This window comes from Salmo salar, unplaced genomic scaffold (assembly GCF_965601325.2).
Source record: "Salmo salar unplaced genomic scaffold, fSalSal1 ptg000687l, whole genome shotgun sequence".
NCBI classification, from domain to species: domain Eukaryota; kingdom Metazoa; phylum Chordata; class Actinopteri; order Salmoniformes; family Salmonidae; genus Salmo; species Salmo salar.
The window spans coordinates 579,545-585,841 of NW_027675464.1; positions in this window are offsets into that span (position 1 = coordinate 579,545).

Below are 6,297 nucleotides of genomic sequence, written 5' to 3' on the forward strand. Positions count from 1 at the left end.
GGTGAAGTTATGGGTCCTACAGTAGGTCTATGTTATTGTTAGGTGAAGTTATGGGTCCTACAGTATCCTGCGCACCAGTATCTCTACTTGCACATCGTCATCTGCTCATCTATCACTCCAGTGTTAATCTGCTAAATTGTAATTACTTCGCTACTATGGCCTATTTTATTGCCTTACCTCCGTACTCCATTTGCACACACTGTATATAGATTTTTCTATTGTGTTATTGACTGTACTTTTGTTTATCCCACGTGTAACTGTTGTTTTTTTGTCGCACTGCTTTGCTTTATCTTGGCCAGGTCACAGTTGTAAATGAGAACTTGTTCTTGACTGGCCACCTGGGTAAATAAAGGTGAAAATAATATATATATATTTTTTTACTTTATTGACAACACCCAAATGGATACTGTCATTAACACAGTTCTTCAATAATTACACATAACTCATAATACTGTAGCAAACATTATATTAACCTGTTGGGGATAGGGGGCAGTATTTGCACGGCCGGATAAAAAACGTATCCGATTTAATCTGATTATTACTCCTGCCCAGAAACTAGAATATGCATATAATTATTAGCTTTGGATAGAAAACACTCCAAAGTTTCTAAAACTGTTTGAATGGTGTCTGTGAGTATAACAAAACTCATTTGGCAGGCCAAAACCTGAGAAGATTCCAAACAGGAAGCGCTCTCTCTGACCATTTCATGGACTTCTTGATCATCTCTAACCAAAACAGGGATCTCTGGCATGACGTGACATTTTCTAACACTCCCATAGGCTCTCAGAAGGCGCCAGAAATTTGAATGGTTGCTTTGGAGCCCCAGGCTGAAACACATTAGCGCCTTTTGTAAGTGGTCTATCAGAGGACAATGAGAATGGAGGGGCGTGCACGGGCCGACTCCATGTTTACTTTCTTCACTTTGAACGTATACAGGGTTTCCCGGTCGAAATATTATCGCTTTTTACGAGAAAAATAGCATAAAAATTGTGCATTTGGAATAGTGAACCTAACACGCGAACAAAATGGAGGTATTTGGACATAAACATGAACTTTATCGAACAAAACGTACATGTATTGTGGAACTGGGATTCCTGGGAGCGCATTCCGATGAAAATCATCAAAGGTAAGTGAATATTTATAATGGTATTTCTGACTTCTGTTGACTCCACAACATGGCGGGTATCTGTATGGCTTGTTTTGGTGTCTAGCGCTGTATCTCAGATTATTGCAAAGTGTGCTTTCGCCGTAAAGCTTTTTTGAAATCTGACACAGCGGTTTGCATTAAGGAGAAGTATATCTTTAATTCTATGCATAACAGTTGTATATTTTATCAACGTTTATGATGAGTATTTCTGTAAATTGATATGCTCATTCACCAGAGGTTTTTGGAGGCAAAACATTTCTGAACATTACATGCCAATGTAAAATGGGGGTTTTGGATATAAATATGAACTTTATCGAGCAAAACATACATATATTGTGTAACATGAAGTCCTATGAGTGCCATCTGATGGAAGATCATCAAAGGTTAGTGATTAATTTTAGCTGTATTTCTGGTTTTGTGACGCCTCTCCTTGCTTGGAAAATGGCTGTGTGGTTTTTCTTGTCTAGGTGGTGTCCCAACATAATCTAATGCTATGCTTTCGCTGTAAAGCGTTTTTGAAATCGGACACTGTGGTTGGATTAATGAGAAGTGTATCTTTAAAATGGTGTATAATACTTGTATGTGTGAGAAATTTGAATTATGAGATTTTTGTTGTTTTGAATTTGGCGCCCTGCTATTTCAATGGCTGTTGGCGAGGTGTGACGGTAGCGTCCCACCTACCCCAGAGAGGTTTTAACATGCCGGTACATACTGCTGTAATAACATGCAAGCAAATTGTCAGCCAAAATATTGTGTAAGGTAACTTACTTGAAAAGAAATGTCTTTATTACATTGCTTAACATGTTCTTAACATTTGTCATAATTAGTTAAAGCAATGAATTTGTTTCGGCTCTCGTTGGACTTCGGCTGCATATTTCCGCCATTTTCTTCAAATCTGAAAATGATGTGAAGCTACGTCCATTTCATGAAGAATTGCATTATGGGCCCTAAAGTACTGCGTGTATGCGATCGTATTCTGGCCAATTTAGTACGACATCCGGGAACTTTTGGCATACTAACTACATCAACGACATCATAACCGCCATCGATAAGAGAACATTACTGTGCAGCCGTATTCATCGACCTGGCCAAGGCTTTCGACTCTGTCAATCACCCACATTCTTATTGGAAAAATCGACAGCCTTGGTTTCTCAAATGATGGCCTCGCCTGGTTTACCAACTACTTCTCTGATAGAGTTCAGTGTGTCAAATCGGAGGGCCTGTTGTACAGGCCTCTGGCAGTCTATGGGGGTGCCACAGGGTTCAATTCTCGGGCCGACTCTCTTCTCTGTATACATCAATGATGTCGCTCTTGCTGCTGGTGAGTCTCTGATCCACCTCTACGCAGATGACACCATTCTGTATACTTCTGGCCCCTCTTTGGACACTGTGTTAACTAACCTCCAAACGAGCTTCAATGCCATACAACTCTCCTTCCATGGCTCCTTCCAAAACTAAATGCATGCTATTCAATCGATCACTGCCCGCACCTGCTACGCCCAAGTCCAGCATCACATCACAGCAGCAGGTATATCTCACTGGTCACCCCCAAAGCCAACACCTAAAATTGCGACAAGGGCGATGCGCACACAATTTGATTGCAGAAACACCTCCCTGCTAATGCAGAAACCGCTAGTTATGGATGTAGTATATCTGCCTGGAGCAAAAATGGTGAGCAAGTGGCCTAAGCTGTGCCATTAGAGATTCTGGGTTCGAGTCCAAGCTCTGTTGCAGCCGGCCGCGACCGGGAGGCCCATGGGGCGGCGCAAAATTGGCCCACCGTCGTCCGGGTTAGGGGAGGGTTTGGCCGGCAGGGATATCCTTGTCTCATCGCGCACTAGCGACTCCTGTGGCGGGCCGGGCGCAGTGCACGCTGACCAGGTCACCAGGTGTACGGTGTTTCCTCCGACACATTGGTGCTGCTGGCTTCCGGGTTGGATGGGCATTGTGTCCAAGAAGCAGCGCGGCTAGGTTGGGTTGTGTTTCAGAGGACTGCAGGGCTCTCGACCTTCGCCTCTCCAGAGTCCGTATGGGAGTTGCAGCGATGAGACAAGACTGTAAGTACCAATTGGGAGAAAAAAGGGGTGAAAAAAATATATATATTTAAAAAAGGTGAGCAAAGATTCGTTTTCACAATGTATTCTGAATATTACAGCACTAGATCAGGAGTGCTACTCAAGGAAACTCACATTAAGCTCTGTGTCTATTCACTACTTCACCACCGTGGGGAAAACTCAGGGGAGTTCTCATAGGCTGACAGCAAATAAAGCCTCCATTTCCAGGTTGATTATGATTATTATTATCATTTGACACTACTTTGGATTATAATTGTAAGGCTCGTTTGAATGTCCTGATTTAATATAATGTTTGTGTTATTGTCGAAAATGTACTACTTTATATTTAAAAACGACTTCAACCAGTAAAATGATCATTGGCCAGTTTTCCATCAGCCTGACATCAGCCTGACAATGAGATTTTGTCCACTAAGTGTATGCCAAAATGGTCTATAATCTCACCTAACAATAACATAGACCTACTGTAGGACCCATAACTTCACCTAACAACAACATAGACTTAGGACTATAAATCATTTAATATTTTAGGTGAAACAAGGAGACTAAAATGTCTTTGTCATGACAATTCATAACCTGATCACCAGATCATTTTGTGAATAATCCCACTAGGCTACTCTGTAATGTGTTGTCATTCTAAATGTCCTGAATAAAGGAAAATAGCTCTGTGTGTTGTACAATAGCCTATCCACCAAGGAACAGTTCTCCACACATTATGAGCTAAGTATCTCCGTTTCCAAACGGACTAACGAGACCCTACTGTAAATCAACCAGACAATAACACATTATAAACATCAATTTGTTTGGGATGTTGGATCCAACATGGAGCACGGCATAACTGTCTTTACCGGTGTAATGAATGAAGAACTACATTTGACTGGCATGCAGAAAATGATTTCCTGGATCAGCTGATGATAGTTGAACATGTGACTGTAACTAAACAGCTACAGTATTATGTATTATGTGTAATTATTTAAGAACCGCATTAATGACAGTATCCATTTGGGAGTTGTCAATAAAGTTAAGGTGACTCTCGGTTAGAACCATTGGATTTAGTAAACTGAAATGATTTAGGATTTCTGTGCCCATTGAAAACTGTTTTCCCAGCGTAACATAAGGAGACAATAAATGTTACGTAATTAGAGAGCATTTCAGAGATCTGAATACAAAAAAACTGTCCCACAGCAAGATCCAGTATTTAAGTTAAAGTTCATCATATGACAAGCTTAACGTTATGACTATAACTACTGTTCCCTGAAGGAGGGAAACTAGGTACAACATACTATTAAATCCACATGTTATGACTATAACTACTGTTCCCTGAAGGAGGGAAGCTAGGTACAACATACTATTTAAATCCACACCTCGCTGGAAGCCCCGCATTCCACAGGTGATGAGCGTGAGACTCGGATATATTCATTAAATGATTTAATCCTTAAATGTAATACCTCACTTCACCGACCCAGGAAGTGGAGGAGCCAAACAGGTGTTGTAACTCGTTCATAACTGGCACGCAGATCGGTAGAAATGGTAAGATAAATTGGCACTTCAAACGGAAATGGAAAAAGTTTGCCTATTTTACCGGAAACTTCAGGAGCATAACGTCAGAATTAACGAAAGGCCAGCAGCAGGTGGGGAATTGGTTATTTTCTTCTGGTTATATTGACCTCTGGCTTCCTCAAGTCATTTGTGTGTGTTAATTATTTAATCAAACGCTTGAAGCATCAGTTCAGTTCAAGTTCTGCACATACAGTTGATTTTATTAAACACATGGGGAGTGTCTATATGAACAAATACACGTCATAACATTTCAACCAATCAATTGGTAGAAAGAAAATACTATTTTTTTTTTAAATCTGCCCTAGAACATACAACATACATGCATTCAGACCCTTTCTTTTTTTACACATTTTTATTATAAAATAGAATTTTCAGACAATACCTCATAAAGACATCACAATACCCCATAAAAGTGAGAAAAAAAGTTTAGAAATGCTTGTATGTATATATATATATATATATATATATATATCTAGGTCATGCCAGTAGGCTACAGTAGGTTGTATCTCTCTAGGTCATGCCAGTAGGTTGTAACTCTCTAGGTCATGCCAGTAGGTTACAGTAGGTTGTAACTCTCTAGGTCCATGCCAGTAGGTTGTATCTCTCTAGGTCATGCCAGTAGGTTACAGTAGGTTGTATCTCTCTAGGTCATGCCAGTAGGTTACAGTAGGTTGTATCTCTCTAGGTCATGCCAGTTAGGTTACAGTAGGTTGTATCTCTCTAGGTCATGCCAGTAGGTTACAGTAGGTTGTATCTCTCTAGATCATGCCAGTAGGTTACAGTAGGTTGTAACTCTTCTAGGTCATGCCAGTAGGTTACAGTAGGTTGTATCTCTCTAGGTCATGCCAGTAGGTTACAGTAGGTTGTAACTCTCTAGGTCATGCCAGTAGGTTACAGTAGGTTGTATCTCTCTTGTTCATGCCAGTAGGCTACAGTAGGTTGTAACTCTCTAGGTCATTCCAGTAGGTTACAGTAGGTTGTAACTCTTCTAGGTCATGCCAGTAGGTTACAGTAGGTTGTAACTCTCTAGGTCATGCCAGTAGGTTACAGTAGGTTGTATCTCTCTAGGTCATGCCAGTAGGCTACAGTAGGTTGTAACTCTCTAGGTCATTCCAGTAGGTTACAGTAGGTTGTAACTCTCTAGGTCATGTCAGTAGGTTACAGTAGGTTGTATCTCTCTAGGTCATGCCAGTAGGTTGTAACTCTCTAGGTCATGCCAGTAGGTTACAGTAGGTTGTAACTCTCTAGGTCATGCCAGTAGGTTGTATCTCTCTAGGTCATGCCAGTAGGTTACAGTAGGTTGTATCTCTCTAGGTCATGCCAGTAGGTTACAGTAGGTTGTATCTTCTCTAGGTCATGCCAGTAGGTTACAGTAGGTTGTATCTCTCTAGGTCATTGCCAGTAGGTTACAGTAGGTTGTATCTCTCTAGATCATGCCAGTAGGTTACAGTAGGTTGTAACTCTCTAGGTCATGCCAGTAGGTTACAGTAGGTTGTATCTCTCTAGGTCATGCCAGTA